Genomic DNA, 25,541 nt, shown 5'->3' with positions numbered 1-25,541 from the left:
TTTTTCAATTGACAATAATTTTTTTCCTCTCTTACTTTACCCCATCCCAATTTAAAAATCAAAACTACAATCCTTGTAACAGATATGCATAGTCAAGAAAAACAAATTCCTACATTACCCATATCCAAAGCTGCATATCTCATTCTGCATCAAGAATCCATCCCCTTCTCTGTTAGAAGGTGGGAAGCATAGCTCAACATCAGTCCTATGAAGTTTGGTGGTGATTTGATTGATTAGAGTTTTAAGATGTTCAAAGTGGTGTTTTGCTTTTATAATTTTTTTGTTATTTTATAAATTATTTTACTAGTTCTGCTTACTTTACTTTGTAACTGAGGAAATTTGAAAACATGAGTTTTCAAAGATGTCTCTGAATCCCCTTTATTATTTCTTATAGTACAAAATAATATTCCATCATATTCACCTACTATAATTCATTCAACCATTCCCCAGTTGATGTACACCCCCTTAATGTCCAGATTTTTTGCCATTAGAAAGAAGCCACTACAAATATTTTTGTAAATAGGGATTACTTTCTTATTTCTTTGATCTCTACCATATCGACCTAGTAATGGTGATGCTGGGTCAAAGAGTATTCACAGTATAGTGATTTTTTTTGCACAATATTTCAGAATGTTTTTCCCCTTCTGATTTTCACTGCATTGGTTTTGTTTATTCAACATATTTTCAAATTTATTCAATCAAACTTGACCATTTAATTTTCTGTAGTTCTCTCTATCCCTTTTTTTGGTCATAAATTCTTCTTCTGTTCTGAAATCTTCAAGTTAATTTCTTCTTTGTTCATTGAATTTGTTGATAATCTGGACTCATTGAGGCCTGACTGCTTCATGATGCTAATACATTTTTAGCTATTCTTTTCAGTAGTGGTTGAATTTTCACTATGAAATCACTTTACTCCTCTTTGCCACTTTCAGATGCTTCTTCAAATATTATTTAGTATTTATTCAACCATTATTCCTTTGAGCTTCATGTTATTCAAATTTATCACCTGGTCCAGATTCTGGTGGCCATTACCTATCAACCCTAGAAAACCTTCTTCTCCCTTCCTTGAATTCACTGTCAGGGTCATAATCTTTCTTTCTATACTAACCCCTATATTCATACTAGGGTGTATGTGGGAATAGGTATACGTTTGTATACATGCATATATATGAATATGTATATATAATATATAATAAATCTTAATTTCTCAGTTCCCCTGTATCCTCATTTCCTATAACTATTATTCCATTGACCTCCACTACATGTATCAAGATGGTCATCATCCACAAATAACATTGATCTTGCCATTACTCACAAATGTTCCACTTCCATGTTAACGATCTCCACTGAAATTCCTTTACTTGATCATAATCTCCTATCATTACAGCTTCCCCTGTGACTTATAACATCTCAGCCTATTCTTTGTCTTCCCCATGATCTTCATTGTCTTCATCTCTCAGGTGTCTTGTAGTCCATCATGCCCACGCTTACAACACTCTCTTTCCTTCCCTAGCTTGACTCTTTTTGGAAGAGTCAATTATCTTCTATGCCAGGGACATTCATTTGTTTTTTCTTAATATTTTGATAACTGTATTTCACTGTAATTGATTTCTTTTATAATCCCATGAATTTGATTTGATAAATTAAAAATAAAAACAGTATTCTGAGAAGGAAGGCATAGACTTCATCCATCTGCCAAAGGGGGATCCATGATACAAAAAAAAAAAATTAGGAACTCTTCTACACTTAAATCCTTTGCCCTATCATTGGTCATATCTTGCCAAACCCCAAACTTGGAATACTTCCACCATCCATTGCTTGTGCCCCATCCTGGAAACAAAAGCCCTTTCTTCATCTGATCATCCTATGTATCTTCTTCCCTTCTTGGATAACCTGCTTGAGGAAGCTGTCTATACTAGCTGCCTCCTTTTTCTTTCCTCTCATGCTCTTCTAAGCCTCCTGCACTCTGGCTTCATTCAACTGCAGCTGCTCTCCCCAAAGTTAACAGTGGTGCTGGTTACTAGGTGGCTCAGTGGATAGGGTTCTGAGTCTTAAGTCAGAAAGACCTGAATTTGAATTCAGCATTAGTCATTTATGAACTGTATCGTCCTCTGCAAATTACTGAAAATGGGGATGATAATAGCACTCACTTCCCAGAGTGGTTGTGACGATTTAATGAGAGAATGTTTGTAAAGCATTTCACATAGTTCCTGGCACATAGGAAGCCTTAATAAATGGTTGCTTGTTTCTTTACTTACTAGTCATCTCTAAAGACCTTTTCTCAGTTTTCCTCCTCCTTGGCCTCTCTGAAACCTTGGAGACTATTAATCATCTTCACCTCCTGAATACTCTCTTCTCTCTAGGTTTTCATGACATGACTTATGCTAGTTCTCCTAGCTGTCTGAATGCTCTTTCTTAGTTTCCTGTGCTCAATTTTCATCCAGGTTATACTTCTCCCTCTAGGTGGGCTGTCCCAAAAATCTTAGTGAAGTTTAAATGATTAAAGTCAAGCTTTTAAAAGCTTACAATGCACTAAAACTTTTGGGACACCCTGTACTATCTTGCTTATTGATTTCTTCAACTCCCATGAGGTGAATTATCATCTCTATGCAGATGATACTCAGATCTATACATCTAGTTCTAATCTTTCTCTTGAACATATCAAATCACTTTATAGGACATTGCAAACTTATTGTCTTCTAGATATCTCAAAGTCATCTTTGTCCAGAAACCTCCCCTCTCTTCTGGACTTCCCTGCCACTTCGGAGTGTACCCCTAACTTCAGCAACACAGTCTTGGGGAGTACCAACATTTAGGGGGCCTGGCATGAACAATGGCCAAGCAAAGGAGACATAGAAGAAACAGTCAAACAGATGGGAGAAGCAGGGTAGGCCCGGAAAGGGGAGAGAAATTGGCCTTCTCTCTCTCAGCCTCTTTTGTATCATCTTTAAGACCGAGACAATAATTCTCTTGTTGCCCATTTTACAGGATCTTGAGGAAGATCAAATGAAGTGACCTTTGTAAAACAGTTGGTGCTCATGAAGTGCCTATCAATATGTAAACTCTTATTTCTTATTATCCCTCTGTAAACTTCTTCCTCTTGTGCTTCTTCCCAGCATAGAAATAACCCTTGGGCTCAGCCTCCGGCAGGGCCAGCAGCGTACAAGCAGATCCTTTCCAGCTGAAAACGCTTAAGAGGCTGTGCCTAGATATGAACCATCTGTAGAGTTGGTGCCCAAGGGCCATCCCAGTTACATGTGAGGTACTTCATCACCAGAAGCTTGGCCAGGAGAAGATGAATTTGTAATTGTCTCAGCAGAGCAGATAACTCACATCAATCAAATCTCAGATTATTTTGAAGTCTCGAAAGAAACCTTTTCTTATAATTCCCCCATTCTGTAAAGAGTATGTATGATCTCTAACTATCCACATTTATAGCCTTTCACTTATCTTCTTCTTTTCTCTGAACCTCACCCCCAAACTCAATCAGTTGCCAAGGACGTTCTATACATTCTGCTTCCAGCCTATCTCTCATAATGGCTACCTTCTCTCTACTTACAGGGCTACCACTCTAGTTTAGGCCCTCTTTCTCTCTCATCTGGCCTCTCATAACAGTGTCCTCAGTAGTTTGCTTACTTCCAACCTCTCCCCTCTCTAATCCACACTACACACAGCTACCAAAATGATACTTCCAAGGAACATTTCTGCCAAAGTTATGCTTGAGCTCAGTCATCTCCATTGGCTCCCTATTGCCTCTTGGATTAAATATTGGGTCATACAGCTAGTAAGTGGCAGGAGGCAATCCATGACTCCAGTCTTTCCTGATGCCAAACCAAGCAATGTTCTCTCCACTGCTCTTGCTCACTTTCTTTCTTCAAGTTATCTGTATTTATTTAGCTTTCTGCATGTTGTGTCCCCCCCTACACACACACCTCATATACCCACGTTGAAATACAAGATTTTTCAGGATAGAGATCATTGTAACTTTTGTTTTGTATTACTGGGACTGCTTAGAATAACATGTATTTAATAAATGCTTATTTAGTTAAATTAAGTTTTGCTTCCTCAACTTTTTCCTATGCTCCTCAGTTTTTTCAATCTTGATGATGACACTAAATATCATTAGGGTTCCTTCGCTTCATGTATCTCTTCTCATGCCATCTCTGTTAGCAATTTGTCTCTTTTCTACACTCCCCAAACTAGCTGTGATCCTCACCATCTAGATAAACTAAAGACAATCACTGTATATGCTCCTTTTTGTATCTCTTCAATATATTTGCCTAATCTCAACCAAAATAGTTTCTCGGATAATATTTCAGCTACAAAGGATAAAGAATACTTAGTATTTTTTGAAGATAACACTCTCTTGATAAATTCATTTTTGAGCAAATATAGATACTCCTCCCAAGGCCCAGAAGGTCATCTTGACTGACTCCCTTGATGTGTATGAAGAATCACTGATCAAGTTCAGCTTTCTCATCCTACCACCACTTTTTGCAATACTCTTGACTTGGCCTATTCTCTTGTCATCTTGAAGGAGGATCTGTGTCTTTGGATCTGTCTGTGGAGATAGCCAAGGACATTTGTTGCTTCTGTGAGGAGATATTTACTTGCCTAGAGTTAAACTCAACCTAGAAGACCATTTTGTATCTGTCTCTGAAGAACTTTTAGGGCACAGAAACTTCTGGACAATAGCTATCACCCAGATATTTCTTGATTTGAATTTTCACTTGAGCATTGGAATTCTCCAGGCCTTGGGTCAATTATTCCTTTTGTCTGAGCCATCTTTTATCTTGACTCAATCTCTATACCACTCTTTTCAAAAGTTTTAGCTCATATTATTGATACTGTTTGCTTTTATATTCCATTCATTTCCAAATATACAGCTCTAAAAAGGACCTACATGTGCAAAAATGTTTGTGGCAGCCCTTTTTGTAGTGGTGAAGAACTGGAAACTGAGTGGCTGCCCATCAGTTGGGGAATGACTGAACAAGTTATGGCATATGAATGTTATGGAATATTATTATTGTTCTATAAGAAATAATCAGCAGGATGATTTTAAAAAGACCTGGAGAGACTTACCTGAACTGATGCTGAGTGAAATGAGTAGAACCAAGAGAACATTATACATAGCAACAAGATTAGGATCACCTGTGACAGATATGGCTCTTCTCAACAAGGAGCTGATTCAGGCCAGTTCCAATGGTCTTGTGATGGAGAGAGCCATCTGTGCCCAGAGAGAGGACTGTGGGGACTGAGTGTGGATCACAACATAGTATTTTCACCTTTTTGTTATTGTTTGCTTGCTTTTTTTCTCATTTTTAAAAATCTGATTTCTCTTCTCTTGTGCGGCATGGTAACTGTGGAAATATATATAGAATTGCAAATGTTTGACATATATTAGATTACTTGCTGTCTAGGGAAGGGGATGGGGGAAAAAGAAGGAAAAAAATTGGAAGACAAGGTTTTGCAAGGGTGAATGTTGAAAACTTACCTTTGCATGTATTTGGAAAATAAAAAGCTATTGTTAAAAAAAAAATAATAAAACCTCAAGTTCCCCTACCCAATATGCAGCAAAAAATACCCAAGACACTGAGAATATCTGATAGTGTATGCAGCATCCCAGAACTCTAGTCTCACACCTCTGCAATGAGGGGCAAAAAAATAGACTTTTTTGAATTCTTCTCTTGACTCAAGCTTAGGCATTATAAGTATGTAGTGTAGGGTAATTTAGAGGGAGTTTTTTGGTTTTTCCCATTTATATTGTATTAATCTTGCCTCCTCCTTTATTTCCCTCCATGATCATGTTATTGCAGAGACAGGTCCAGTAGAATAATATTCCTCCTGCCAGAAGGGGAAAACTATTAAGGAAAATGGAAGGAGAGAGATAGGCACCTAAGGCAAGCAACATGCAGACTCTTTAATAGAAGAAAGGACTTCTATTACAGACATTGTGAAGAGAGACTGCTTCAATGATTCTTCATGGTTGACAGAAACGTTAGATATGTATTCTCAAAAATCAGATACTATCAGAGAGGTTCACCCCAAAGGAACTTCATTAGACCTTCATAATGGAAGCAAGAATTTCCAATACTAGTAGTTGTGAGGTGCCCCATTGCCTCATGTGTTTTCTACATGTGTGCTCCATTGTCACTGTACGTTAAGTTTGATCTCCCTCTTTCCATAAAACAGTGTCTTTAAGAGAGTGTGTTCCCAGTTTTAAGAGGGCAATGTTTTATACCAACTGTTCCTACTATACCATCTTAGCAAATGCTTTTGAATTTATTGGCTGATTGTTAATGGGAAAGGCATTGATGGGGACTCATAATGATACTCAGAGTTACCCCTAGAATCCAAGGGACTTTTTCACGACTCCACTGTACCGGTGCAAGTGTAGATTGGTAGAGTAATACCCAGAGAGGGTATTACAAATAGATGTGTAGGATGAATAAGAGTGAGGATTCAAGGATGATATTTGATATTGTAAAGCTGGGTGACTGAAAGATGGTGTGTACTTGACAAAAATAGGATGCTAAAGATGAGGGGTGGGATTTGGGGGTAAAGATGATGACTTCTGTTCTATATGTGTTGAATTTGAGTTGTATGTGGGACATACAATTTGAAATATCCAATAGGCAGTTGGTGATGTGGGACTATATCTTGGGGCAAAGATCAGGGCTTAATATATTGATATTGAAGCCATCTCCAGAGAAATTATAATAGAACACTTGGGACCTGATGAGGTCACCAAGTGAAAGGGCCCACCAGAGAGACTTTGGGTATCCTTACACTTAGAGAGTATAACATGGATGAAAACTGAGTAAAAAAATAAACCCCCAAATGAAAGAGAAATAGGAAACAGTGCTCTGAAAATTCAGGGAGGGGTTCCCACACAAGAGAAAAAAGGTCAGGGAACAGTGTCAGATGCAGAGAGTTCAAGAAGGATGACTACAGATAAAAGGTCATTAGAATTGAAAATTAAGCACTCTTTGGTAGCTTTAGGCAGAGCAGTTGCAACTGAAAATTCAATTCAGAAACCATATATAGCAAAGGGTTTAGAAATGAGAAGAATGGAAGGAAGTAGAGATAGATTTTTGCTTTTATTTTTCCCAAGAAGTTTGGCTTAGTAAAAATATATACATGCATCCATGTACCATATAAGAGTGTGTGTGTGTGTAAACATACACACACAGTTGGCAAAGTTGATAGGGTGTAGTGAGGGTTTGTTTGTTTGTATGTTTGTTTGTTTTTTTAAAGATGAAGGGTGTGTTTGTAGGCATCAGGCAAGGTACTAATCCATAGGAAAAGATTGAAGGTGGGGTGGGAATGATAGTGGGATCATTCTTTAAGGATTAGAAAGGAATGAGGCAGCTAGGTGGAGCAGTGGAGAGAGCACCAGCCCTGAAGTCAGGAGGATATGAATTCAAATGTGGTCTCAGACACTTAACACTTCCTAACTTAACCCCAGTTGCCTCAGGAAAAAAAGAAAGGAATGAGATTGAAGGTATGATATCTAGGGGTTAGCCTTTCTGAGTTCTCATGAGTTCTCAACCAAAAAGAACATCATGAGAACTAATTTCAGTAACAATGGATTTGGCAAACATTTAAAGAGAACCTTTAGATATGAAAAAAGTCCATTTGAATAACCTAGAAGGATTCATATCTAATGGTTCTCTTTAAATGAAAATGAAAAAAAGTCCATTGGAATAACCTAGAAGGATTCATATCTAATGATTCTCTTTAAATGTTTGCCAAATCTATTGTTAGTGAAATTTCAAAATTTCATTTCTACACTTTATGGAGTTTGATGTATGATCTTTTTTGTTTTATTTATTTGTTTAATTATTTAGTCATGAATTCATTCATTCATTTATTTATTTTTCTGGCAACAATCAGTGCTTTGTAGTCTATATTCCAAAATTCTAGACAATTTGGGAATATTTTCCTGCAGTATGATATTCAGTATTTTTGAGTTTTTATTTTCTTCTTGTTGACTTATGATTCTTACATGTTTCTGCACATTATAACTTCAAGGTCAAGAACTTTAGCTTGTATGTGTTCGTTTAATGTTGTTCACTTCTGCTTGTCTTCTGCCAATTCCCCCCCAACACACACCAGACACACACACACACACACACACACTTTATTGTTTTTGTGTTCCAAAGCTGTTCCCTCGACACTTCTACTTCTTTGTAGAGATTCTCCAATATTTCCTAGAACTCTGCTGTTTCTGCTTTTTAAATCCTACATTGAGAGCTCTGAGTTCCAAATTAATTATGGTCCTAATATTTTCTTCTAACCATTGTATTTATCTTTAAAACTATTCTGGAGTTAATGCAATAAAAATGACAAATCTACCTAAATTAATCTACTTATTCAGTGCCATACCATCAAACTGCCAAGAAATTACTTTATAGACCTTGAAAACATAATAAAAAATTTCATCTGCAAGAACAAAAGGTCAAGAATTTCAAGGGAATTAATGAAAAAAAAAATGCAAAGGAATGTGGCCTAGCTGTACCAGACCTAAAACTATATTATAAAACACCAGTCATCAAAACCATTTGGTACTGGCTAAGAAATAGAATAGTGGATCAGTGGAATAGGTTAGGTTCACAAGACACAATAGTTAATGACTATAGTAATCTAGTGTTTGATAAACCCAAAGACTTCAGCTTCTGGGATAAGAACTCATTATTTGACAAAAATTGCTGGGAAAACTGGAAAATTATGTTTCAGAAAGTAGGCATTGATCAATACCTAACACTCTATACCAGATAAGGTCGAAATGAGTTCATATTTTAGACAAAAAGAGTGATATTATAAGCAAATTAGGAGAACAACAGATAGTCTATCTCAGATCTGTGGAGAAGGTAGGAAGTTCTGAACAATGACCTAGAGAACATTATGAAATGCAAAATGGATAATTTTGATTATATTAAATTTTAAAATATTTTTGCACAAACAAAACCAATATAGTCAAGATTAGAGAGGAAGTAGAAAACGGGAAATTTTCTTACATCCAGTGTTTCTGATAAAGGCCTCCTTTCTAAAACATATAGAAAATTGACTCAAATTTATAAGAATACAAGCTGTTCCCCAATTGATAAATGGCCAAAGGATTTGAACATACAATTTTCAGAGAGAGAAATTAAAACCATTTTTAGTCATATGAAAAAAATGCTCTAAAAAACTGTTGATCAGAGAAATGAAAATTAAGACAACTCTGAGGTACCACTTCCCACCCCTCAGATTGGCTAAAATGACAGGAAAAGATAATAATAAATATTGGAGGGAATGTGAGAAAACTGGGATACTAATGCATTGTTGATGGAGTTGTGAACTAATCCAACCATTCTGGAGAGCAAATTGGAATTATGTCCAGAAGGCTATCAAACTATGCATACCCTTTGATCCAGCAGTGTTTCTATTGGGCTTATATCCCAAAGAGACCTTAAAGGAGGGAAAGGGACCCACATGTACAAAATTGTTTATAGCAGCCCTTTTTGTAGTGACAAGGAATTGGACACTACAAAATGGATACCTATCAGTTGGTGAATGGCTGAATAAGTTATGGTATATGAATGTAGGGGAATATCATTGTTCTATAAGAAACAATCAGCGGGAGGATTTCAGAGAACCAAAAAAACATTGCACCCGACAACAGCAAGATTACAGGATGATCAGTTTTGATGGACGTGGCTCTTTTCAATAATGAGATGATTTAGGCCATTTCCAATGAGTTTGTGATAGAGCCATCTGTACCCAGAGGGAGGATGCATCCAGAGGAGGACTGTGGGGACTGAGTGTGGATCACAACATGCATTTTCACCTTTTTGCTTGTTTTTTTCTTTCTTGTGTTTTTCTCCCTTTTTGATCTGATTGTTCTTGTGCGGCATGATAAATGTAGAAATATGTTTAGAAAAATTGCACAAGTTTAATATATATTGGATTACTAGCTGTCTGGGGAAGGGGGAAGGGAGAGGAGAGGGAGAAAAATTTGGAACATGAGGTTTTGTAATGGTGAATATTAAAAACTATGATTGGCGTGTATTTGGAAAATAAAAGGTTATTCTTATTATTTTAAAACTAAATAAAACTATTCTAGAGATTTTTGCAATTGTTCCATGATCTCTGGAAGTCTCTAGGATTGTGCTTTGGTGATTTGAGTTCCTTTTGTTTCATAGTATGATATGTTTTTTTTTTTTTAAATTAGAGCTTTTTATTTTCAAAATATATGCATAATTTCCAGCATTCACCCTTATAAAACCTTGTGTTCTAATTTTTCTCTCCCTTCCCCCCACACCCCTTTGATGGCAAATGATTCTATATATGTTAAGCATGGGCAATTCTTCTACACATTTCCACAAAGAGTATATGTTTTTTAATCATGTTGTGGACATTGGTTGAGGATTTACTCATTCTCCTTCCTTTGTGATTCTCTCTGACATTTTATCACCTTTTAAGTGGTTTTTATGTTGTCTTGGTATCTTGAATTGTCCCACTTTCAGTCTTTACCCTGTCTTACTCACTTGCCTCTGGTTTCCCTACCTCTCCCACTGCAGCACAGACTCCTGGGGGTGGGGATCCTCAACCCTGTCACACAGAAGGGGGAGAAAAGGAGGTGTGGGACCATTTGCCTGGATTAGCTCTTTACCCAGAGTAAATTCCAGGGGAGAAAAGACAACACATTACCAACCAAAATTATGCTTTTAAGAAGCTTTTGCTAAGCTCAAATGTAGAGTGTGTTGATCAGCTAATGGAACACTTTCAGGGCTACTTTTGCATGTATAAAAGTGGAATAGTGAGGGCATTATAGTGTCACTACAGAGTGACCTCCAAAAACCAGCACCAGGAAACCAAGGTTCAAGTGAGTGTGTTGGGGAGTGTGGAGGGGCCAAAGAGCTAGAAGGGGGATGAGAAAAGAAGACTACTGTCCTCTCAAAGGAGAGAAACTGCTTCACGATGACTTCAGACCATAGACTTAATGATAGGAAACCGCCACATCAGTATTTTGTGCAATCTCGTACACTTTTAATGCCTGGAATTTTCTAGTGCTCTTAATGATTCTTTGTAAATGTCTAGAAGATGATTTCAGAATGGGAACAAATGTTCAAAAATTCTCCCATCTATTCAACTGAAATCCACTTTCCCACATATATCCTCCTGGCAGTATTGAAGACTTAGCTTCAGTTCCCAAGAAAGAGGCAAATAATTGGTAGGTATAGCACTTAACTATCGTTCCTCATGCCTGTGACGAGGCCATCTTGAAGGGATTGGGGAGAGAAAGCACTTACATGTAAACAGCAAGTTGTTTTTCTCTCCTGTCTTATTAAAGACAATCTGCCCAGACAGCAGGCTAATGGCCCACCTTGGCTGCATCTGAGGTGCAGGAAAGTTGGCTCTAGAGAAAAAGATGTCAATGAGATCCAGATTTTTTTTTAATCTTACTTTGTGGATTTTGCCGTCACTCAGCCTGGTATAAACTGACTTTTCCCTTTCCTTTCTTGTGGTTATCTTTTGAAGGATAGGCACTGAACTTTTGATTTTATTGTTATAGGGAACTCTCAGGTGAGGAAAGATCCTCTATTAATACATGTCTGCATCTTCTAGGAAACTTAGTTTTAGAAAATTGCCCAGAGCATTAAAAGGTGAAGTAACTTACCCAGGGAAGTAGCACCCAGCCTCAGTGTGTCAGAGGGAGGGCTTGAATCCGTTGCTGTTTGATAGGTAATAAAATTGACCTGTAATAATTCAATCAGTTTCTTTTTTCATGTGGCACGTTCACAAATATTTGACTTCACTATGCAAGAGTGACAAGATATGAGTTTTGTGGGGTTGACAAAGAATCAGCGAAAGCTAGTAAGCTCTCTGGAAAGCTTTGCAAAATTGCCTGGCGATTATGTATGGATGAATGTGTGAATGGATGGAGGGATGAATGTCTGCTGTTCAAGAATGGGGCCCTCCAACATTTTGAAAAGTACCTATGAGTTTGGAATATCAGTGTGGATAAGAGGCCAAAACCTAATACTTGCTACCAAGAAATAAAACTCACTTAAGAGTTTACTGATTCAGATTTCTTTGGTAGTTGTAGAGGTTGAAGGTTGTGATAGTAGATAGTCCAAATGAGTTGGGGAAAATTCCCCCAAACTTAATTACAGAATATTTTAAATGAAAATATGGACTCATGACTTTCCTTTTTGTTTCCATAGTTTTGCTCTTATCTTTGTTTTTACACCACAGTCATTTCCTGCTATGCCCCTTTTCCCCATTGAATAACTCCTGGTAAGAAAGAAAAAAGTCTAGCAAAACCAACAGACCCGGGAGCTATGCCTGGCAATATGTGTAAAGTTGTGTATCTAAATTCCAAAGCTCTCTCCTGAGTAGCCGGTTTTAACATTGGTTTTCTGGGACCAAAATTGGTCATTAAAATTAAACAGAGTTCGGCTGACTTGTACTGTTGTTTCTCCTTCTATTGCAATATATGTGAATGATATTTTCCTGTTCTGTTTAGCTTCCTCTGCATTCATTCAAAGATGTCTTCTCATGTTTCTCTGACATCTTTATATTGTTTATTATGATACAGCACACTAATATAACACAGTTTGTTCGATCCTTCCCCAATTGATGGTGATCCACTTTCTTGACACATTTTTGCTTCCCTAGAGTATTGCAATAAATATTATGGTAAATATTGGATTCTTCCATAAGACTTTGACCTGCCTCTGGCATATATGCCTCACAGTGGGAACACTGGCTCAAGTGGTATACTTTTTTGTTAGGTGATTTCAAATGATTTTCCAGAATAGTTGGACCAGTTTACAACTTACACCAGCTTTATTTTAATGTGTTTGTTTCACAACATATATCCCTAAAGCTATCTTTGTTTCTTTCTTTAATCATTTTTGATATTTTTTATGGGTGTGAGGTGAAACTTTAGAGTTGTTATAACTTGCATTTCTTTTATTATTGATTATTTGGAGTTTTTTCATGTTTATTGATTGTTGACAATTTTGAAGACTTATTTGAAGACCACTTAGTTATTTAAAAATAGTATCTCTTCTTATTCTGAGTATACTGGGTTTTTTTCATGCAAAATTTTAAAATATCATGTCATTGGAACTAGGTACTTAACCTTTTATAATTCTGTTCCTTATTTGATTAAGAATCTTGTATGGGATAATTTTACATACATACACACATATTTATATCTACCAGCAGCCATCTCTTGGTGGAGGGAAGAAAAAAAGAAATTTACATAATAATTTAGTTGTATATTTGAAAGGAATAGCAAGTTGTACATAGTAGATTAGCAGTTTTGTATTCAATTATCTTTTTTATTGTACTGTGTTATGGAAATGCTTGTTTTATCTCCCAAATTAAAAATAAAATTTAATAATAATGAAAAGAGAATCTTACCCATAGCCAGCCTTCCTAAAAGTAATTCTTTCACTTTACTATTTCTTAATCTGATAGAATCTTTTATATTTTCATTGTAAGACTATGTAGAATATAATCTGCAATTAAATGGACAGTCTGGACACCTTATCTAGCACTATCTTATCTACCCACATCACATACACACACATACACACACACACTATATGACTAGATATATTGTATATTCAAACATATGTGTATATATATATATATATATATATATATATATATAGTATGTAGTTCCATATAACTATATATGTATATATAACAACATATATACATAGTTTCATTATGTAGTATATCTATAGTTAGAGCCACTATACCTACTACAATATCTGGGTATTAATGGATAGAGTGGCTTTGGAGACTGGAAGAAATGAATTTGCGTTCCACACTTTCTAGCTTTTCAGTCATGAACAAGTCAACCTTTTTTGTACTTCAGTTGCCTGATCTGTAAAATGGGAATATGCATAGCATTTACCCCATAGGGTCATTCGGAAAATAAATGAGGTAATATGTGGAAAACACTTTGCAAAACTTGACATAATGGCTAGAGCATTGGATCTGGGAGTCATTAAGAAGTGATTTCAGACTTAAATATTTCTTAATTATGTGACCCCGGTAAGTCGTTTAACCTCTGTCTTTCTCAGTTTCCTCACCTGAAGAATGGAGATGATAATAGCACCTACCTCCTAGGGTTATTATGGGAACCAAATGAGAAAAAAATATATATGTATATGTATATACAAAATTTTGCGAACCTTAAAGCACTATATATATTCTATTATTAATGTTAGTTATTATTTTTATTAATCTTGCACGTGCAATGCAAATGAACAGTAAGATTGACCCAGAATTAAACAGGAGTCAGAATTGCTAGACTGTTTTCAGGAAATTGCAAAACTCTTTTAATGACCCCAAACTCTAACTAGAAACAAAGACCTCTTATTTTAATAGCAATATTCTAACAGACTGTTGTATAGCCATGATTCCTAGAATACTACAGTCTCTGAAAAATTAAAAATAAATATCACATAGACAGTAATGGGGAACTAACCAAGTGTGAACAGGTTGTAACATATACTACTTTGTTGTTGTTTTTAAGTAATTTTATTTTTTAAAAAAATCAATAATATTTTATTTTTCCAATTATGTGTAAAGATAGTTTTCAACATTCATTTTTGGAAGATTTCAAGTTCCAAAATTTTTCTTCCCCCCGACAAGAGAAAAAGCAATCTGATACAAGTTAAACATGTACAGTTCTTTTAAACATAATTCCATATTGTCATGTTGTAAAAGAAAAATCCTTTGAAAAAGGAAAATACACAAAGAAAAAGCAAACAAAAAGGAGAAAATACTAGGCTTTGATCCACATTCAGTCTCTACAGTTGTAGCTCTGGATGCGGATGGCATTTTCATTCCAAGTCTATTGAAATTGTCTTGGATCACCAAATTGCTGAGAAGAGCTGAATCTGTCATAGTTGATCATTACATAATCTGTGCAACCTATAATAATTAAACACCCCTCTTATAGCTTTGCAATGACAGGAGAAAGTGAGGAAGGCTCACAGCACATGAGGGAGGCTCTTTGGGTTATACTTACAGAAATGCATGGATAAAAGTCATACAGGCTCTTAGTTATTATAATTATTATTTATTTATATTAAGAATGATTAATTATTAATATCTCCAAGTGATCATAATAGATGGAGGGGATGCCTATAGTGTAAAGGTCATTGTGAGGTGAAAGAGATCTCAGAGGTCTTCTTGTCCAGCTCTCTCATTGTACAGGTGAGGGAACTGAGGCCCAGGAAGGGGAAGTGGACTACTTAAGGAGGTACAAGGGGTACAGAGGCAAAAACTTGGAGTCCTGTGATTGGATTTCACATATCCATGGTATTCCATCCCTGCAGGGCACATAGGACAGAATTGAATGTAAAAATAGAAGCAGCCCTTTTTCAGTATTTGAATATTCATTTGGAGACTGGTATATGTTATAATATGCTGGGCTAAATCTATTTTCTTTCCAACGACTTTCTGGTTTTCCCAACATTTCTTATTGGATAAGAAGTTTTTCCCCTAGTATTTTTGGTTTTATTACTCATCTTCCATTGGGCTGCTGTGTTCTGTTGATCTTGGGGATTGCTTATATAGTCAGGTCCACTGATCTACTTTTTTTGTTTTTGTCTTTAACAGGTATCAAATAGGTTTGATTGTTATTGCCTTATATTATCGTTTGAGATCTGGTCACAATAGGTCCCTCTCATTATTCTTTTCTGTCGTTACTTCCTTTGAGGTTCTCAACATTTGGTTCCTCTTTGTGAATTTTGTGATTATTTTCTGTAGCTCTATGAAGTACCCTCTTGAGAGTTTGGCATTGTGCTAGATCTATAAATTAATTTCTATGATATTATCATTTTCATTTTATTAGCATCGCCTAGTGATGAACTGTATCTATCTCTCCAACTATTTGTCTTTATTTTTATAAAGAATTGCTGTATTTCTCTAAGTTCTGAATGGTGTTGGCAGGTGAAATTTTTTCATTTTACAGTTATTTCCATTATTTACTGCTGGTATTTGTTAGCATTATATAGAAATTTTGATGCTCTTCTAGATTCATTTTGTATCCTGCTACTTTACTGAAGCTATAAATTGTCTTAATCAGTTTCTTCACTAATTCTCATGGGGTTTCTATGGGAAGCAATAATTAATCTCCTCTTTGCAAATATTTCTATCTTCAACTTATCAATCTTGTTTTTTCCCCATAGCTAGTATTTCTGCTGCTATTACATAAAATTGGAATTACATAAAAAGAGCTTTCCTCTTATTTGTATTGTGAAAAGTTTCAGCATTTCTCCTTGCAAATAGTACCAATAAACCTCTGGGTTCAGATATCTAATTTTAAACTTATTATAGAGGACTTTTCAAGACTTATGATATGAGGGTTGTTGCTATTGGGTTTTTTATTTTTTGTTTTTACATAAAGGAATCCTATATTTTATCAAAGGCATTTTCTGACTATTGACATAATGAATTTCATTGCAAACAGAAAATTAAGCAACAAAATATTGCCAAGTTAAAAAAACAAAACAAAACAAAACAAAACAAAAAAACCCTCAAAACCCACTTTGATAACCAGGACAGGATCATGTTGAATTACCTTCTTGCTTGCACGCAAATGCATGCTGTGAAACTGCTCTAACATCTTGCTGGTTTTATTCCGTCGTGTCTGACTCTTGGTGACCTCATATGGGCTTTGCTGTGTTCTCCAATGGATTAGGCAAACAAGTTAGTTAGTCACACTACTACTGGGTATCTGACTGCATGTCCGGCCTTTCCCCCTTGCACCACAGTTAGATGTCTCAAAGCGGTGTAGCCGCCTCGTTGGGTTGTGTAGGTGACCCTGACCCCTTGACACACTCTCCAAAAAGGTGCAATTCCTGGCAGGTTCTATCAAGTTCACAAGTACCCCATGGGAACAGGTTTCAAGTATGGCCTAGACAGGAGAGTTTCTGCTTTCTAAGACTGTCTGAGGTGACAATAGAGAGGCTCATCTTTAGGGGCTATATAGAACTCAAAAACAAAACAAAAAATCAAATAGCTCTCATTTCTGCGGGATCTCTTCTACTTCTTGGATGATGGTGGCACAGAGAGGGGCCAGAGGGTGCTAAGACCTAAACTGTTGGTTCTTTCTAGTTGAGATCCAATGAATATTATTAGCAGTTCTGATTCATACCAGTCTTAACTTCGGTAGAAATAAAGTAGATGACAGGAAAGGGAAGTTGACCAATCATACAGGGCAGGAGTTTTAAACCTAGCATCCACTCTTTGAAGATAGATTGGGGGAAGTGGTATATCTGTGAACATGGCTGAGGAAAAAGTACATATTTATTTCAATGTAATTGATTTCCTTTGATTCCTATGTATTTTATTTTATGCATACCTGAGAAAGTGGTCAAAATGGTCCACTCTGCACCACAGGTTAAGAAGCTCTATGTGGTGGTCAGATCAGTGCTTTAGGGAGATGGGATATGGCCTGGAGTGGGGGAGACAAGTAGCAGCAGGTGCCCCAACAGTCTCCTGCAACAGTGTAGATGAGGGTGATGGTACTGTAGGAAGAATAAGAGAGGTTATTGGAGAGACGTTCTGAAGGCAAAATGAACAGACATTGGCAATAATCTGGAAAGCATGGTCTCCCTGCTCTGGGCAGTGAACCCTCCCCAAAGTGAACACAATTAACTAGCTCATTATTCTCATTGTTTTTTCTGAGGTTTGAAAAGGATAATAATTTTGGTGGACATCCACCCCTGAATAATTTCTTAAGGTTTTCTTTTTTTTTTTTAAATGATTAAGGATAATATATATTCATCAGTTTCAAACTACCACTAACCAACAAAAAGGAATAAAAGAGTCAGGTTAATAGGGTAAGCTAGAAAGGTTGTAAATGGCAGGAACTTCAGTCTTATAATAAAACAAGTAAGCATAGATTTTTACTTCTTTGCATGTGAAGTAGGGAAGAAGGAATCGATATCCCAATATCAGAGCAAGTCAGACCACTGAGGGAGATAAAGTGAGATAGATGAGAAAGGAAACTTCTCTAGCAACTCTGAGGATAAAGAGGAGGGTCTTTCCTAATCCAATCATCTTTTGCCTTTCTGGAACAGCTAGAAAATGTGCTGAGAAGGCAACCTGAGTTCCAGAGAGCCTTTCCCCTCCTTTCTGCTTTTTTTTTTTTCCCTGAAACATCCTAAAATGCAACAGGCCTACTGGTACTTAGGAGCTTGCTAGCAATTAGAATTTCTTTCTCCTTTCAAATGTCCATTGGAAGGGTTTATATTTAAAATGACTATGATGTAGTAGAAAAAACAGTGACGTTGGATTGGATGAAACTCAGGTTTGCCATCCTCCTCTGACAAAGGCTATATGACCATGGTCAATCACTGCATTTTTGGGCACCTCAGTCTACTCATTTGAACGATCAGGGTCTTAGGAGATCAGCTGTTCTACAAAAAAAGGAGGACATTCTCATGAGTGTCTGGGAAACATCTCATTGTTTTCTCCCATCTTGAACGGGGATGGGTGGGAAGAGACAGAGAGACTAAGAGAGACAGAGAGAGGGAGATAGAGACAGAGAGACAGAAACACACCTACAGAAAAAGAGAGAGACAGAGAGACACAGTGAGAAAAGGACCTATATGTAGAAAATTTGTATAGCATCTTTTAATGGTGGCAAAGAATTGGAAATGAGGGGATGACCATCACTTGAGGAATAGCTAAATAAGTTGTGTATGATTGTAATGGAATGCTATTGTGCTTTAAGAAATGATGAGCAGGATGCTCTCAGAAAAACCTGGGAAGACTTACATGAACTGATGAAAAGTGAAATGAGTAGAACCAGGAGAATGTGATACACAGTAAAAGCAATATTGTACAATGATCAACTGTGAATGAAAGTATGCTTTTCTTTACTCCCTTTATTTTTGGGGGGTTTTTGTCTGTGTTTTCTTTCACAGTATGACTGATATGTAAATTATGTTTTGCATGACTGCACACATAAAACATTAAATTGCTTGCTTTCACATTGAAGAGGAGAGGGGTGGGAGAGAACTTGGAACTCAAAATAAAAAAAATAATGTTTAGAATTGTTTTTATATGTAATTGGGGAGAAAAACAAACTATTAAGTCATTTAAAAAAGACAGCTCTCCTTCTGTAGTGCACCCCCCCTCACCCCCCCACACCTTTAATGCTTAATTTCTGAGATTAGCTTACATTGACATTGTATATATCTTGTATGTACCTGGAGATTTCTCTATGTTTAGAAGGTGATGTCAATAGCAGGGATAGTGACTTTTGCCTTTATTTGTATCAGTGCCCAGCATAGGGTAATTGCTTAATACTTGCTTATTGGCTGACAAGATTTCAACAGCAATTCATTTTACAAGTGTTTATCAAGCACTTATTTATAGGCTAGCAAATGTACTTGATGCTGATGCTAGAAAGAAAAAAAAAATCTTTGTCCTCATGGAGTTTGCATTCTGTTGGGTAATTATATTGTAGGGTAGAGCACTAGTAGGTCAGAAAATGTGGGCCACCTGCCCCCAATCTGGAACATGCTGGAGCTAAGCCTCCAAGGAAAGGGAAAGTGGAAGCGAGGAAGGGATGATATTCCAGGCATAGGCACAGTCTGCGAAAAGACAAAGGAAGGAAAGTGGGGGGGAGGGACATAGGGAAGAGGGTCTAGTACTGAATTTTGAGCTACACACATGGATAGAGGATGAGGCGTGTATAATGATCCTGCAAGGGTACAGAACCCTGGAGCAGAGTCCTGGAAACCCGGGAAGTGTCAAATGCTTTGGGGAGGCCAGAGAAGAATGAAGTTTGAGAAAAGATCATCAGATTTAGCAGTGGGGTTGAGGGAACGGTGTCGCCTACCATCTGCCCATGCTGTGCATTTCAGCTATTTATTGACACATTCAGGGGAATTTCTCCTCACGTGATGATAGACCAGGAGCCAAAAGAATTATCTGTAATGTGCGGCATCGGGGCACTGAAACGACTGCCTTGTACCCATTGGAATTCTTCCGATCCCATAGATAAGGCAAGGAAATGGGCATGGGGGTACAGGTCACGTTCTCTCTCCTTGCACATTCATCAAGTGCCTAAGATCTCCATTGCGTACTAGTTTCTTTCATAGGCTCGTCTCCCTTTCCAAGGGAGTGCAAAACCCAAACCCAAATGGAATAGCCGATATATTAATCCTCTTGGAAGCCATCCCTCCGCTGCTACCAAACCCTACATCCCAAGCTAGCTACTGATGCTTAAAGAATAAAGCTAAGCTATATGGATTGCAGATGTGAGAAAGGCCACAGTCTGGACAAAGCCAGCTGCTGGGGACTGCTGCACTGCATTATCGTTTCCCAGCTGAAGTTGCATGCGGCCCCAACCTCAGAAGACAGACTCCTTCTTCTCCCCACTTAGCCAAGTTCACAGTGAAGTATTTGATTTAATTTCCAAACTGCCCACAAACGCAGCACTGGCAAACCCCGGCTAAGTCCCATTCTGCATAGGAATATAACCCAATCAGCTGCACTCAAGGACTGTCCAGAATATCTATTTTCTTGAATTATTTCATTTTAATCCTCTCTCTCCTTCCTACTCGAGTCTCCAAAGTCCTTCCCATCTCTCTCCCTCCCCCCCCCTCCCCCCCCTGAAAGAGCCGGCTACCTAGTTCCTGCAGCCCGAGCCTAGCTAGCTACCTCAGCTCTTCAGATGTTCTCTTGAGAAAGGGGAGTCCACCCCAACTGGGCCAGTGAGAAGCTATCCTGTGGCGTGTGGCGTCTTAACATTTGTCGGGGATAAAGCTTCCAGGAGGAATTAAGCCCCGAGAGCGCCCCGCCCCCATCCCCTGCGCTTTGGCTGGGCCCGCCGGCCTAGGGGGGAGGGCTGCGGGATTTCGGGCTCGGCTCGCCGCTCGGCCTCTCCGAGTGACCTTGGCCGAGTCGGTTAGCTCGTGCGCCCCATTTCCCACCTCGACCCTCGGCCGCTTCCCCCAGCCCGCCGGTGCCCTCCTCCCGCGTTCCCCCGCTCCCTTCCCTTCGATCGTTTCTTCCCCTGCCCAGGCCGGCCCCCCGAGGCTCTCCGGCGGCCCCTCCGACCCCGTTTGGGCTCCCTCTCTTTCCCGACCCCTCCTTCCCCGCACTCGCTCTTTCTTTCTCCCGGCCGGGGCCCCTCGGACTCCCCGTGTCGGGCTCTTCCCCCGACTCCCCTCCCCCTCGCGCCTCCCGCCCCTTCCTTTCGTCCGTCTCCCTCCCTCCGCCTCTACCCAGCCCCTCTCTCGTTCTCCCTCCCCCTCCCGCTCGGGCGCCGCTCCGGCTCCCCCCACCTCCGCTCTCGCCTCTCTCGGGCGCACGCGCAAAGCATTTCTGGGAGCCGCATGTGGGTGACGCAGCAGCAGCAGCAGCAGCAGCAACAACCCCAGCAGCAGCAGCAGCAGCCGCAGCAGTAGCAGCCGCCGCAGCCGCCGCCGCCGCCGCCGCCGCCGCAACAGCAGCAGCAGCAGCAGCCGCGGCACTAGAGCAATACCGTTTGCTCGCTCGGCTCTCATCAGCACGGGAAGGAAGGGCCCCGGGAAGGAGCGCGCTTACCGCCCGCCCGGCCGCCCGGCCTCCCGGCCGCCCGGCCTGCCTCCCGGCCGCTCAGCCGCCGCCGCCCAGCCTGCCTCCAGCCGCCAGCCGCCCTGCCTGCCCGCCCGCCCGGCCGGCCGGCCGGCGCCCGCCCGCCGCCCGCCGCCCGCCCGCCGCCCGCTGCTCTTCTTAGGCGCGCCTTGGGCCTCCGGAGCAGCTTTGCGTGGCCTGGCCGAGGCGCCTTGGGGACGTCCACGCTTGTTCAGTACATTCGAAGTTACGGAGAGGTAGGAGATCCAACTTGCCCAGCCTAACTTCCAGCCCCCCTCCCCCAAGCAAACAGAGGCTCCGGGGACACTTGAACCAAGAGCCCCCGCAGCCCGGGAGGGACCAGCAGCCCGAGGTCCAGGCAGAGTGGGCAGAGCCTTTCAGATACTGGTGGAAGGGCTTGCCAGCAGTGCTCCCCCCCCCCAGTTGGCCCCCACCAGGGTCCTTAGCTCAGGGGCTCCCGAGGGACCGGCTTAGCTTTCCCACCAGGCCCCAGCTGCTCCCGCCAAGCCTCCCTCCTGCCATGAAGCGCTCCCCTAGGCTGCCACCGCCCGTGAGGCCCACTCCCTCGCCCCCAGTCTCAGGAGCCCGTAGGAGGCGGGTTCGATGCCGCAAGTGTGAGGCCTGCGTACAGGGAGAGTGTGGTGTGTGCCGATACTGCCGGGACATGAAGAAGTTCGGGGGGCCCGGCCGCATGAAGCAGTCTTGCGTCCTCCGCCAGTGTTTGGCCCCCCGGCTGCCCTACTCCGTGACTTGTTCCCTCTGTGGCGAGGTCGATCAGAACGAGGAGACCCAGGACTTTGAGAAGAAGCTGATGGAGTGTTGCATCTGCAATGAGGTTGTTCATCCCGGTTGCCTGCAGATGGACGGGGAAGGACTGCTTAACGACGAACTGCCCAATTGCTGGGAGTGCCCAAAGTGCTTCCAGCCGGACGACTCGGAGAAAGTGCAGAGGAGGAAAATGGACGATGGCGAAGAGGGCGTGGTCCAAGCCAAAGTTCTCCGGCCTCTCCGCAGCCGCGACGAGCCGCTCGTCCAGCAGCCTCCTCACTCGTCCGCCACCGCCATGCTGCAGCTCATCCACGATCCAGGGCCCCCCCACGGTATGGTGACCCGGTCGTCCCCCGGAGCCAGCCCCAGCGACCACCACGGTGCCGGCAGAGACGACCGTTTCAAAAGAAGACAACTTCGGCTCCAGGCCACGCAGAGAGAAAAAGAGAACAATCCCAGTGGCAAGAAAGAACTGTCTGAAGTAGAGAAGGTCAGGATTCGGGGGACCTATCTGATGGTCACACCGCAGAGGCCCAATAAAGAGCTTCAGGGAACTTCCATCGTGCCCAAGCTGCAGGCCATCACGGCTTCCTCGGCCAACTTCCATCATTCTCCCCGGGTGCTGGTGCAACACTGTCCGGCTCTGACTCCTCAGCTGAGGGACGAAGATGACCTGGGCAGAGGGCAGGACTTTTACGAGGACGACGACGACGAGGAGGAGGAGGAGGACGAGGAGGACGAGGAGGAGGACAGCCCGGAGGAGGAGAGTGCCCCCGAGGAGGAGGAGGAGAGCACGGAGGAGGTCGAGGCGGTAGCAGTGAACCACGAGGACAGCTTTACCCAAGATGAGGAGGAAAGCTGGATGCAAAGGGAGATCTGGCTGGCTGTCTTCCGCTATCTCAACCGCAGGGAACTTTGTGAATGTATGAGGGTATGTAAGACCTGGTATAAATGGTGCTGTGACAAGAGACTCTGGACAAAGATTGATCTGAGCAGGTGTAAGGCCATTGTCCCCCAGGCACTGAGTGGTATTATCAAGAGACAGCCAGTGAGCCTTGACCTCAGTTGGACCAACATCTCCAAAAAACAGCTGACGTGGCTTGTCAATAGGCTTCCGGGCTTGAAAGACCTCCTTCTAGCAGGCTGCTCTTGGTCTGCAGTCTCCGCTCTCAGCACTTCCAGCTGCCCCCTTCTCAGGACCCTTGACCTTCGGTGGGCAGTGGGAATCAAGGACCCTCAGATCCGAGACTTGTTGAGCCCACCGACTGATAAGCCCGGGAACGACAATCGCAGCAAGCTCCGGAACATGACGGATTTTCGGCTGGCCGGCCTAGACATCACCGATGCCACCCTTCGACTCATCATCCGCCACATGCCCCTTCTGTCTCGGTTGGACCTCAGTCACTGCAGCTACCTTACGGATCAGTCACCAAATCTACTGACAGCTGTCGGCTCTTCCACTCGCAATTCCCTCACAGAAATCAATATGGCAGGTTGCAATAAGTTGACAGACCAGTCTTTGTTGTATCTACGACGCATCTCTAACGTCACCTTGATTGACCTTCGAGGCTGCAAGCAGATCACCCGGAAGGCGTGTGAGCATTTCATCTCAGACCTGTCCATCAACAACCTCTACTGCCTGTCTGATGAGAAATTGATCCAGAAGATCAGCTAAAACTCATCCAATCACAGACTGAAAAGGAAACAAATCCTTTTCCCTGCTCCCCCACAGAGGAGAGCTTCCTTCCCCTATTCTGCATGGGCTTCAAGGCCAGCATCACACTCCCTCTACCTTTCCATCCCTGTCCCCTCCCACTATAGCAGGATTGGGGTAGTGAGGGTATTCCTGCTATCATGTCCTACTCTGAGCACAAGGATGACCTGCCTGCTCCCTTCTCTCCCTCATTTCCTTCCTCCTTTCTTCCCTCCCTTTAATGAAAAAGGGGGGGAAATCACAGGAGGTGCCCACTTGGAGACTAAGCTCATAGTTTGGGGGTGCTGTGCCAACTTAATCTCTATAGAGTCCCCCCCACACCTACCTAGGCCACCCCTTTCCCCATCTCTCAGCAGGGCTTGGGCCTGAGTACTGGGAAAGTAAGCAGGTTGGGCTGCTACATAGAAAGTGGCCCTGTTTCAATAGTTAGACCGTTCCTGGGGTGTTCAGTGAGTGTCTCTGCTCCATCATATCCTTCCCAGCTCTGCAGATGGGTGGCATGGGCCAGATTAAGACTAGAACCTGCAAATCACACTGGTGCTGTTGAATTTCCAGAAACCTCCTACATGTCTGTCCTTACCCCCTGCAGCTTGACACTGTCCAAATACAGTTTCCCTGTTTAAAAAAAAAAACCAAACCAAAAACCAAACAAAAAAAAAAAAACAAAAACCAAAAAACAAACAAAAAAACTCCCCCAAACTCCCTCCCCTCCCCCCAAAACAAACAAAACCCAAAAAAACTTGGGGAAAAAAAAACCTTAAAAAAACTTTAAGAATTAAAAAACAAAGAGTTGGAATAGATAAGGTCCTTTCCAGCTCTAAATTCATGATCTTATGATCCTTGCAACCAATCATTGGCAGCATGGAGTATTGGACAGAGTGTTGGAACTTGGGAGTTAGGAGAGCTGGGTTCAAGCCTAGATCTGCTCCTTACTACCCTTATTATTGATGTGACTTTAGCCAAGTCACTTCTCGTGGCCTCAGTTTCCTGATTTGTAAAAAGAGGGGGTTGTATTAGAAGATCTGGTCTTGTTCTGACTTCTTTGATTCTGTAACTATAAAAAGGTGTACCCCCAAATGTATTTCTGTGCCCCATGTCAGGCTTAGGCTTGACTGCTTGGGGCCAGGTGGGTGCCACAGTGGGGATTTGAGGGAGGCCTGAGGGTCATTGGGCCTTTGGAGGCCTGGGGAGAGAGGTATTAAGAGATAGCAGGAGAATTACAGAAGAGGAGTTGGGAGGATGCCAAAGAGAAACTTTGCCCGGTTTAAGATTTTTGCTTACAGCTGGCTCTAGGCCCAGGAAATGGGGAGGAAACCCTTCCTCCTCCATCCTTTGCTCCTAAGACTCAGAACTCTGGCTAGTACTATTAGTACTATAGCTCATCTGCTTACTTCAACACTTCAAAGAACTGTGATTTTGTCGTTGTGAGCCTTCCCTTCACCAA

At 41.1% G+C, this 25,541-nt stretch overlaps 2 pseudogenes; both read left to right on the top strand.

The window, feature by feature from the left end:
- Positions 1-24,745, top strand: part of LOC100920857 — a 100,259-nt pseudogene extending 75,514 nt beyond the window's left edge.
- Positions 21,756-25,541, top strand: part of LOC100921119 — a 99,677-nt pseudogene continuing 95,891 nt past the window's right edge.

The sequence above is a fragment of the Sarcophilus harrisii genome, chromosome X, assembly GCF_902635505.1.
Source record: "Sarcophilus harrisii chromosome X, mSarHar1.11, whole genome shotgun sequence".
In the NCBI taxonomy this organism is placed as follows: Eukaryota; Metazoa; Chordata; class Mammalia; order Dasyuromorphia; family Dasyuridae; genus Sarcophilus; species Sarcophilus harrisii.
Note: the sequence above shows the minus strand (reverse complement) of the source record. Positions and strands in the feature narration are given on the sequence as shown.